Below are 12449 nucleotides of genomic sequence, written 5' to 3'. Positions count from 1 at the left end.
AGAGAACTGATAGAAAAGATACGGAGACCCCGCAGTATAATCTCCTCAATGATCCGCGTCTAGCTTTAGCTTTGTTTACATTGCATTTCATGGTGCATTGGGCTGAATGCGTAGCCACGTGTATCTAAGCAGCAGCGGGCGGGGGGGGGGGGCTGGGGGTGACATTACTAGTCATTACTATTAATGCAAAACGCCAAAACAAATGTTACCACTCACAAAATACACAAGTGTTTGGTGATTTTTCCCAATGCAGTGAAAGTCCTTACATTGTAAACGCGTCATCGGAGCCGCGCTCAGCGCTGCAGTGGGGAGAAGCTCCGATCGGATTTACATTTGCACTGAACCACTTGGGATTGGCGTCCTGTAAACGCGAATGATAACGGCCGTGTAATCGGGGAAATCTCCTCCTCGGCTGTTGTATCGCACTTCCAAACGCAATGTAAACGCCGTGTGTGAACGCAGCCTCGTTAACGTGGGGATCCACAAAAATGTGGTTGGGGGGTAATAGACTTGTACATATTGGAGTCATAGGGGCAGAATTACTTACCCGGCGTGGATTCGGGTCCGGCGTGATTCACTAAGGTCGTGCGTCCGATATCCTGCATGTGTCGCTGCTCCTCCGAGGTCCGCCGGAGTTCTCCTTCTTGTTCTCGGTGCATTTGAGTGCTTGATATTGCGACACAAAACCTTTTTTAAATTCCGAGGTTTTTCCGAATCCGTCGGGTTGTCCGACGGCCACGCCCCCCGATTTCTGTCAAACAGATACAAGCCGGGATGTATCTAGTATTGATGCTTACGCCCCCTAGTGTCGTCATCAAGCAAACCTCTTCCCATAACCCACAGCGTGTTACTACTGGACCCTGGAGGACGGGGGGTTAATAAAGGGAACCAGAAACCTTGAAGTTCTGTTTTCTTTGTTTATATGGAATATTTCTACAGGATCCCACGGTCCAGGATCAATGGCGGCCGCCTACCAGTGTGACATCATATTATTCCTAGTGTTCTCTTTCTGATGGATTTAGATGTTACATATGATAACGGGATTATTACGGGTGTATAAGAGGATAATAAATGTATTACATCCCGTGTGTAGAGGACACGAGGCGACTCACTGCGCACACACGAGCAGCTGCCGGGTTCAGTTTCCTCCGAGTCACAGATATTTGCCTGCCAAAATGGAATTATTATACACATCAGCAGCTCCATAGCCAAGACATCTCCAAAAACAGCAACCAGGCATCTGACACCTTGTAAGGCATCCCGAAAATATTATCCCCTAATCATACAAGAGCCTCAGCTACAACAGCACAATGTACTGCTACTTATCTCCTGCACCGAGGGGCTTATATATTATAATAGTTATATTCCTGTACATAGGGGGCAGTATTATAGTAGTTATATTCCTGTACATAGGGGGTAGTATTATAGTAGTTATATTCTTGTACATAGGAGGCAGTATTATAGTAGTTATATTCCTGTACATAGGGGGCAGTATTATAGTAGTTATATTCCTGTACATAGGGGGCAGTATTATAGTAGTTATATTCCTGTACATAGGGGCCAGTATTATAGTAGTTATATTCCTGTACATAGGGGGCAGTATTATAGTAGTTATATTCCTGTACATAGGGGGCAGTATTATAGTAGTTATATTCCTGTACATAGGGGGCAGTATTATAGTAGTTATATTCCTGTACATAGGGGGCAGTATTATAGTAGTTATATTCCTGTACATAGGGGGCAGTATTATAGTAGTTATATTCCTGTACATAGGAGGCAGTATTATAGTAGTTATATTCCTGTACATAGGGAGCAGTATTATAGTAGTTATAGTCTTGTACATAGGGAGCAGTATTATAGTAGTTATATTCTTGTACATAGGGGGCAGTATTATAGTAGTTATATTCCTGTACATAGGGGGCAGTATTATAGTAGTTATATTCCTGTACATAGGGGGCAGTATTATAGTAGTTATATTCCTGTACATAGGGGACAGTATTATAGTAGTTATATTCTTGTACATAGGGGGCAGTATTATAGTAGTTATATTCCTGTACATAGGGGGCAGTATTATAGTAGTTATATTCTTGTACATAGGGGGCAGTATTATAGTAGTTATATTCTTGTACATAGGGGGCAGTATTATAGTAGTTGTATTCCTGTACATAGGGGGCAGTATTATAGTAGTTGTATTCCTGTACATAGGGGGCAGTATTATAGTAGTTATATTCTTGTACATAGGGGGCAGTATTATAGTAGTTTTATTCCTGTACATAGGGGCAGTATTATAGTAGTTATATTCTTGTACATAGGGGGCAGTATTATAGTAGTTATATTCCTGTACATAGGGGGCAGTATTATAGTAGTTATATTCTTGTACATAGGGGGCAGTATTATAGTAGTTATATTCTTGTACATAGGAGGCAGTATTATAGTAGTTATATTCCTGTACATAGGGGGCAGTATTATAGTAGTTATATTCCTGTACCTAGGGGGCAGTATTATAGTAGTTATATTCTTGTACATAGGGGGCAGTATTATAGTAGTTATATCCCTGTACATAGGGGGCAGTATTATAGTAGTTATATTCCTGTACATAGGGGGCAGTATTATAGTAGTAGGAGGCAGTATTATAGTAGTTATATTCTTGTACATAGGTGGCAGTATTATAGTAGTTATATCCCTGTACATAGGGGGCAGTATTATAGTAGTTATATTCCTGTACATAGGGGGCAGTATTATAGTAGTAGGAGGCAGTATTATAGTAGTTATATTCCTGTACATAGGGGGCAGTATTATAGTAGTTATATTCCTGTACATAGGGAGCAGTATTATAGTAGTTATATTCTTGTACATAGGGGGTAGTATTATAGTAATTATATTCCTGTACATAGGGGGCAGTATTATAGTAGTTATATTCCTGTACATAGGGGGCAGTATTATAGTAGTTATATTCCTGTACATAGGGGGCAGTATTATAGTAGTTATATTCCTGTACATAGGGGGCAGTATTATAGTAGTTATATTCCTGTACATAGGGGGCAGTATTATAGTAGTTATATTCCTGTACATAGGGGGCAGTATTATAGTAGTTATATTCCTGTACATAGGGGGCAGTATTATAGTAGTTATATTCCTGTACATAGGGGGCAGTATTATAGTAGTTATATTCTTGTACATAGGAGGCAGTATTATAGTAGTTATATTCTTGTACATAGGGAGCAGTATTATAGTAGTTATATTCCTGTACATAGGGGGCAGTATTATAGTAGTTATATTCCTGTACATAGGGGGCAGTATTATAGTAGTTATATTCCTGTACATAGGGGGCAGTATTATAGTAGTTATATTCTTGTACATAGGAGGCAGTATTATAGTAGTTATATTCTTGTACATAGGGAGCAGTATTATAGTAGTTATATTCCTGTACATAGGGGGCAGTGTTATAGTAGTTATATTCCTGTACATAGGGGGCAGTATTATAGTAGTTATATTCTTGTACATAGGGGGCAGTATTATAGTAGATATATTCCTGTACATAGGGGGCAGTATTATAGTAGTTATATTCTTGTACATAGGGGGCAGTATTATAGTAGTTATATTCTTGTACATAGGGGGCAGTATTATAGTAGTTATATTCTTGTACATAGGGGCAGTATTATAGTAGTTATATTCCTGTACATAGGGGGCAGTATTATAGTAGTTATATTCTTGTACATAGGGGCAGTATTATAGTAGTTATATTCCTGTACATAGGGGGCAGTATTATAGTAGTTATATTCCTGTACATAGGGGGCAGTATTATAGTAGTTATATTCCTGTACATAGGGGGCAGTATTATAGTAGTTATATTCCTGTACATAGGGGGCAGTATTATAGTAGTTATATTCCTGTACATAGGGGGCAGTATTATAGTAGTTATATTCCTGTACATAGGGGGCAGTATTATAGTAGTTATATTCCTGTACATAGGGGGCAGTATTATAGTAGTTATATTCTTGTACATAGGAGGCAGTATTATAGTAGTTATATTCTTGTACATAGGGAGCAGTATTATAGTAGTTATATTCCTGTACATAGGGGGCAGTGTTATAGTAGTTATATTCCTGTACATAGGGGGCAGTATTATAGTAGTTATATTCTTGTACATAGGGGGCAGTATTATAGTAGATATATTCCTGTACATAGGGGGCAGTATTATAGTAGTTATATTCTTGTACATAGGGGGCAGTATTATAGTAGTTATATTCTTGTACATAGGGGGCAGTATTATAGTAGTTATATTCTTGTACATAGGGGCAGTATTATAGTAGTTATATTCCTGTACATAGGGGGCAGTATTATAGTAGTTATATTCTTGTACATAGGGGCAGTATTATAGTAGTTATATTCCTGTACATAGGGGGCAGTATTATAGTAGTTATATTCCTGTACATAGGGGGCAGTATTATAGTAGTTATATTCCTGTACATAGGGGGCAGTATTATAGTAGTTATATTCCTGTACATAGGGGGCAGTATTATAGTAGTTATATTCCTGTACATAGGGGGCAGTATTATAGTAGTTGGAGCCATTGATGTTTCACTACTGGATTCTGGGAAATATGTAAATAAGTTTTACAGAATGTGACAAGGAAAGCCCAGCCTGTCTTGTTACTTTGTACTGTAAGCATGAGTTTTAGGAAGACTAATCAGAATAAACAGATATTTGAACACGTATTTGCACATTAGTTGATGGAAGGTGATTTCTTTGGTTACACCGCCCTCTTGTGGGTATTTTATAGAATGCAGTAGAAAAATATTGAAGTTGTTTTAGATCACAGGCCATTTTTGCCTGCCCATCTGTGTCAACAGTATCACAGACGATTAGATACACGGCTCAGCAGACTGTATCACATGTGATTGTATTACCATGACATTTTACATGGCTTTTGTTTTAATAATGAAGCCTCTATGACACAGAAGATATTCCCCCCCACGCTTCTCAGATTCCAGATCTGTTCCAGATCTATCACTGCGCCTGCGCCAGTTCTCTGGTACTTTGCGCTGTACAGAACGTCTTTGGATCTCGTATTTATAAAGTGTCTGCGCCAGTTTTGTGTCGCCATTACTCTTTGTATGAAGGAACACAATGGGGCAAATTTACTTACCTGGTCCAGTCGTGATCTTTGATTCGGACGGTCCGACGAGGGTGAAGTCCGGCGATTTAGGAAGATTGTGCGCCCGAGTTCCTGCATCCATCGCTTCTGCACCGAGGTCCGCCGGAGTTCACCAGTTTGTTCCCGGGGCTTGTGAGTGCATGTCTTGCGACACAATTCTAAATGATACGTCTTGCGCGTTGTCCGATGTCCCGCCCCCCAATTTCTGACGTGTGCAAGCCAACGTCGATGCGCCAAAATCCGATGTTGTTCGACACAATCCCCGGCGAGATGTGGCGCAAAACGGAAATCGCCGGGACACCCGATGAAAATGCGCTCCGCTGACACTTAGTAAATGAGCCCCAATGTATTATAATGTAAATGACTGTGGTTTTTTCAGGGGCGCAGTGTGGAGTTGTGCTATATGGAGCTGTAGACATTTTTGACTGTGAATTCAGCGGAGATAAACCATGACCGGGAGAAATCGTATAGAATTCCTCTTCCTGATGGAGCGGATCATCACCTGTCAGGTACTGGATACTAGATGTCACTTATGTGTGTGTCAGTGAGTGGTTACTAGTGTGTGAGGTAGTATCACCTGTCAGGTACTGGATACTAGATGTCACTTATGTGTGTGTCAGTGAGTGGTTACTAGTGTGTGAGGTAGTATCACCTGTCAGGTACTGGATACTAGATGTCACTTATGTGTGTGTCAGTGAGTGGTTACTAGTGTGTGAGGTAGTATCACCTGTCAGGTACTGGATACTAGATGTCACTTATGTGTGTGTCAGTGAGTGGTTACTAGTGTGTGAGGTAGCATCACCTGTCAGGTACTGGATACTAGATGTCACTTATGTGTGTGTCAGTGAGTGGCTACTAGTGTGTGAGGTAGTATCACCTGTCAGGTACTGGATACTAGATGTCACTTATGTGTGTGTCAGTGAGTGGCTACTAGTGTGTGAGGTAGTATCACCTGTCAGGTACTGGATACTAGATGTCACTTATGTGTGTGTCAGTGAGTGGCTACTAGAGTGTGAGGTAGTATCACCTGTCAGGTACTGGATACTAGATGTCACTTATGTGTGTGTCAGTGAGTGGTTCCTAGTGTGTGAGGTAGTATCACCTGTCAGGTACTGGATACTAGATGTCACTTATGTGTGTGTCAGTGAGTGGTTACTAGTGTGTGAGGTAGTATCACCTGTCAGGTACTGGATACTAGATGTCACTTATGTGTGTGTCAGTGAGTGGTTACTAGTGTGTGAGGTAGTATCACCTGTCAGGTACTGGATACTAGATGTCACTTATGTGTGTGTCAGTGAGTGGCTACTAGCGTGTGAGGTAGCATCACCTGTCAGGTACTGGATACTAGATGTCACTTATGTGTGTGTCAGTGAGTGGCTACTAGTGTGTGAGGTAGTATCACCTGTCAGGTACTGGATACTAGATGTCACTTATGTGTGTGTCAGTGAGTGGCTACTAGTGTGTGAGGTAGTATCACCTGTCAGGTACTGGATACTAGATGTCACTTATGTGTGTGTCAGTGAGTGGCTACTAGAGTGTGAGGTAGTATCACCTGTCAGGTACTGGATACTAGATGTCACTTATGTGTGTGTCAGTGAGTGGTTACTAGTGTGTGAGGTAGCATCACCTGTCAGGTACTGGATACTAGATGTCACTTATGTGTGTGTCAGTGAGTGGTTACTAGTGTGTGAGGTAGCATCACCTGTCAGGTACTGGATACTAGATGTCACTTATGTGTGTGTCAGTGAGTGGTTACTAGTGTGTGAGGTAGTATCACCTGTCAGGTACTGGATACTAGATGTCACTTATGTGTGTGTCAGTGAGTGGTTACTAGTGTGTGAGGTAGTATCACCTGTCAGGTACTGGATACTAGATGTCACTTATGTGTGTGTCAGTGAGTGGTTACTAGAGTGTGAGGTAGTATCACCTGTCAGGTACTGGATACTAGATGTCACTTATGTGTGTGTCAGTGAGTGGTTACTAGTGTGTGAGGTAGTATCACCTGTAAGGTACTGGATATTAGATGTCACTTATGTGTGTGTCAGTGAGTGGTTACTAGACTGTGAGGTAGTATCACCTATCAGGTACTGGATACTAGATGTCACTTATGTGTGTGTCAGTGAGTGGTTACTAGTGTGTGAGGTAGTATCACCCGTCAGGTACTGGATACTAGATGTCACTTATGTGTGTGTCAGTGAGTGGTTACTAGTGTGTGAGGTAGCATCACCTGTCAGGTACTGGATACTAGATGTCACTTATGTGTGTGTCAGTGAGTGGTTACTAGTGTGTGAGGTAGCATCACCTGTCAGGTACTGGATACTAGATGTCACTTATGTGTGTGTCAGTGAGTGGCTACTAGTGTGTGAGGTAGTATCACCTGTCAGGTACTGGATACTAGATGTCACTTATGTGTGTGTCAGTGAGTGGTTACTAGTGTGTGAGGTAGCATCACCTGTCAGGTACTGGATACTAGATGTCACTTATGTGTGTGTCAGTGAGTGGTTACTAGTGTGTGAGGTAGTATCACCTGTAAGGTACTGGATACTAGATGTCACTTATGTGTGTGTCAGTGAGTGGTTACTAGTGTATGAGGTAGTATCACCTGTAAGGTACTGGATACTAGATGTCACTTATGTGTGTGTAAGTGAGTGGTTACTAGTGTGTGAGGTAGTATCACCTGTCAGGTACTGGATACTAGATGTCACTTATGTGTGTGTCAGTGAGTGGTTACTAGTGTGTGAGGTAGTATCACCTGTAAGGTACTGGATACTAGATGTCACTTATGTGTGTGTCAGTGAGTGGTTACTAGTGTGTGAGGTAGTATCACCTGTCAGGTACTGGATACTAGATGTCACTTATGTGTGTGTAAGTGAGTGGTTACTAGTGTGTGAGGTAGTATCACCTGTCAGGTACTGGATACTAGATGTCACTTATGTGTGTGTCAGTGAGTGGCTACTAGTGTGTGAGGTAGTATCACCTGTCAGGTACTGGATACTAGATGTCACTTATGTGTGTGTCAGTGAGTGGCTACTAGTGTGTGAGGTAGTATCACCTGTCAGGTACTGGATACTAGATGTCACTTATGTGTGTGTCAGTGAGTGGTTACTAGTGTGTGAGGTAGTATCACCTGTCAGGTACTGGATACTAGATGTCACTTATGTGTGTGTCAGTGAGTGGTTACTAGTGTGTGAGGTAGTATCACCTGTCAGGTACTGGATACTAGATGTCACTTATGTGTGTGTCAGTGAGTGGTTACTAGTGTGTGAGGTAGTATCACCTGTCAGGTACTGGATACTAGATGTCACTTATGTGTGTGTCAGTGAGTGGTTACTAGTGTGTGAGGTAGTATCACCTGTCAGGTACTGGATACTAGATGTCACTTATGTGTGTGTCAGTGAGTGGTTACTAGTGTGTGAGGTAGTATCACCTGTCAGGTACTGGATACTAGATGTCACTTATGTGTGTGTAAGTGAGTGGTTACTAGTGTGTGAGGTAGTATCACCTGTAAGGTACTGAATACTAGATGTCACTTATGTGTGTGTAAGTGAGTGGTTACTAGTGTGTGAGGTAGTATCACCTGTCAGGTACTGGATACTAGATGTCACTTATGTGTGTGTCAGTGAGTGGTTACTAGAGTGTGAGGTAGTATCACCTGTAAGGTACTGGATACTAGATGTCACTTATGTGTGTGTCAGTGAGTGGTTACTAGTGTGTGAGGTAGTATCACCTGTCAGGTACTGGATACTAGATGTCACTTATGTGTGTGTCAGTGAGTGGCTACTAGTGTGTGAGGTAGTATCACCTGTCAGGTACTGGATACTAGATGTCACTTATGTGTGTGTCAGTGAGTGGTTACTAGTGTGTGAGGTAGTATCACCTGTCAGGTACTGGATACTAGATGTCACTTATGTGTGTGTCAGTGAGTGGTTACTAGTGTGTGAGGTAGTATCACCTGTCAGGTACTGGATACTAGATGTCACTTATGTGTGTGTCAGTGAGTGGTTACTAGTGTGTGAGGTAGTATCACCTGTCAGGTACTGGATACTAGATGTCACTTATGTGTGTGTCAGTGAGTGGTTACTAGTGTGTGAGGTAGCATCACCTGTCAGGTACTGGATACTAGATGTCACTTATGTGTGTGTCAGTGAGTGGCTACTAGTGTGTGAGGTAGTATCACCTGTCAGGTACTGGATACTAGATGTCACTTATGTGTGTGTCAGTGAGTGGCTACTAGTGTGTGAGGTAGTATCACCTGTCAGGTACTGGATACTAGATGTCACTTATGTGTGTGTCAGTGAGTGGCTACTAGAGTGTGAGGTAGTATCACCTGTCAGGTACTGGATACTAGATGTCACTTATGTGTGTGTCAGTGAGTGGCTACTAGCGTGTGAGGTAGCATCACCTGTCAGGTACTGGATACTAGATGTCACTTATGTGTGTGTCAGTGAGTGGCTACTAGTGTGTGAGGTAGTATCACCTGTCAGGTACTGGATACTAGATGTCACTTATGTGTGTGTCAGTGAGTGGTTACTAGTGTGTGAGGTAGTATCACCTGTCAGGTACTGGATACTAGATGTCACTTATGTGTGTGTCAGTGAGTGGCTACTAGTGTGTGAGGTAGTATCACCTGTCAGGTACTGGATACTAGATGTCACTTATGTGTGTGTCAGTGAGTGGCTACTAGAGTGTGAGGTAGTATCACCTGTCAGGTACTGGATACTAGATGTCACTTATGTGTGTGTCAGTGAGTGGTTACTAGTGTGTGAGGTAGCATCACCTGTCAGGTACTGGATACTAGATGTCACTTATGTGTGTGTCAGTGAGTGGTTACTAGTGTGTGAGGTAGCATCACCTGTCAGGTACTGGATACTAGATGTCACTTATGTGTGTGTCAGTGAGTGGTTACTAGTGTGTGAGGTAGTATCACCTGTCAGGTACTGGATACTAGATGTCACTTATGTGTGTGTCAGTGAGTGGTTACTAGTGTGTGAGGTAGTATCACCTGTCAGGTACTGGATACTAGATGTCACTTATGTGTGTGTCAGTGAGTGGTTACTAGAGTGTGAGGTAGTATCACCTGTCAGGTACTGGATACTAGATGTCACTTATGTGTGTGTCAGTGAGTGGTTACTAGTGTGTGAGGTAGTATCACCTGTAAGGTACTGGATATTAGATGTCACTTATGTGTGTGTCAGTGAGTGGTTACTAGACTGTGAGGTAGTATCACCTATCAGGTACTGGATACTAGATGTCACTTATGTGTGTGTCAGTGAGTGGTTACTAGTGTGTGAGGTAGTATCACCCGTCAGGTACTGGATACTAGATGTCACTTATGTGTGTGTCAGTGAGTGGTTACTAGTGTGTGAGGTAGCATCACCTGTCAGGTACTGGATACTAGATGTCACTTATGTGTGTGTCAGTGAGTGGTTACTAGTGTGTGAGGTAGCATCACCTGTCAGGTACTGGATACTAGATGTCACTTATGTGTGTGTCAGTGAGTGGCTACTAGTGTGTGAGGTAGTATCACCTGTCAGGTACTGGATACTAGATGTCACTTATGTGTGTGTCAGTGAGTGGTTACTAGTGTGTGAGGTAGCATCACCTGTCAGGTACTGGATACTAGATGTCACTTATGTGTGTGTCAGTGAGTGGTTACTAGTGTGTGAGGTAGTATCACCTGTAAGGTACTGGATACTAGATGTCACTTATGTGTGTGTCAGTGAGTGGTTACTAGTGTATGAGGTAGTATCACCTGTAAGGTACTGGATACTAGATGTCACTTATGTGTGTGTAAGTGAGTGGTTACTAGTGTGTGAGGTAGTATCACCTGTCAGGTACTGGATACTAGATGTCACTTATGTGTGTGTCAGTGAGTGGTTACTAGTGTGTGAGGTAGTATCACCTGTAAGGTACTGGATACTAGATGTCACTTATGTGTGTGTCAGTGAGTGGTTACTAGTGTGTGAGGTAGTATCACCTGTCAGGTACTGGATACTAGATGTCACTTATGTGTGTGTAAGTGAGTGGTTACTAGTGTGTGAGGTAGTATCACCTGTCAGGTACTGGATACTAGATGTCACTTATGTGTGTGTCAGTGAGTGGCTACTAGTGTGTGAGGTAGTATCACCTGTCAGGTACTGGATACTAGATGTCACTTATGTGTGTGTCAGTGAGTGGCTACTAGTGTGTGAGGTAGTATCACCTGTCAGGTACTGGATACTAGATGTCACTTATGTGTGTGTCAGTGAGTGGTTACTAGTGTGTGAGGTAGTATCACCTGTCAGGTACTGGATACTAGATGTCACTTATGTGTGTGTCAGTGAGTGGTTACTAGTGTGTGAGGTAGTATCACCTGTCAGGTACTGGATACTAGATGTCACTTATGTGTGTGTCAGTGAGTGGTTACTAGTGTGTGAGGTAGTATCACCTGTCAGGTACTGGATACTAGATGTCACTTATGTGTGTGTCAGTGAGTGGTTACTAGTGTGTGAGGTAGTATCACCTGTCAGGTACTGGATACTAGATGTCACTTATGTGTGTGTCAGTGAGTGGTTACTAGTGTGTGAGGTAGTATCACCTGTCAGGTACTGGATACTAGATGTCACTTATGTGTGTGTAAGTGAGTGGTTACTAGTGTGTGAGGTAGTATCACCTGTAAGGTACTGGATACTAGATGTCACTTATGTGTGTGTAAGTGAGTGGTTACTAGTGTGTGAGGTAGTATCACCTGTCAGGTACTGGATACTAGATGTCACTTATGTGTGTGTCAGTGAGTGGTTACTAGTGTGTGAGGTAGTATCACCTGTCAGGTACTGGATACTAGATGTCACTTATGTGTGTGTAAGTGAGTGGTTACTAATGTGTGAGGTAGTATCACCTGTCAGGTACTGGATACTAGATGTCACTTATGTGTGTGTCAGTGAGTGGTTACTAGTGTGTGAGGTAGTATCACCTGTCAGGTACTGGATACTAGATGTCACTTATGTGTGTGTCAGTGAGTGGTTACTAGTGTGTGAGGTAGTGTCACCTGTCAGGTACTGGATACTAGATGTCACTTATGTGTGTGTCAGTGAGTGGTTACTAGTGTGTGAGGTAGTATCACCTGTAAGGTACTGGATACTAGATGTCACTTATGTGTGTGTCAGTGAGTGGTTACTAGTGTGTGAGGTAGTATCACCTGTCAGGTACTGGATACTAGATGTCACTTATGTGTGTGTAAGTGAGTGGCTACTAGTGTGTGAGGTAGTATCACCTGTCAGGTACTGGATACTAGATGTCACTTATGTGTGTG

The 12449-nt window shown here is 42.3% G+C and overlaps 1 protein-coding gene across 1 annotated transcript in view; it reads left to right on the top strand.

The window, feature by feature from the left end:
* The window catches only part of GAS7 (growth arrest specific 7), a 252855-nt gene that overhangs the window by 27195 nt on the left and 213211 nt on the right, over positions 1-12449 (top strand). The window lies entirely within an intron of this gene.

The sequence above is a fragment of the Engystomops pustulosus genome, chromosome 6, assembly GCF_040894005.1.
Source record: "Engystomops pustulosus chromosome 6, aEngPut4.maternal, whole genome shotgun sequence".
In the NCBI taxonomy this organism is placed as follows: domain Eukaryota; kingdom Metazoa; phylum Chordata; class Amphibia; order Anura; family Leptodactylidae; genus Engystomops; species Engystomops pustulosus.
This window is presented reverse-complemented; position numbering and strand designations above follow the sequence as displayed.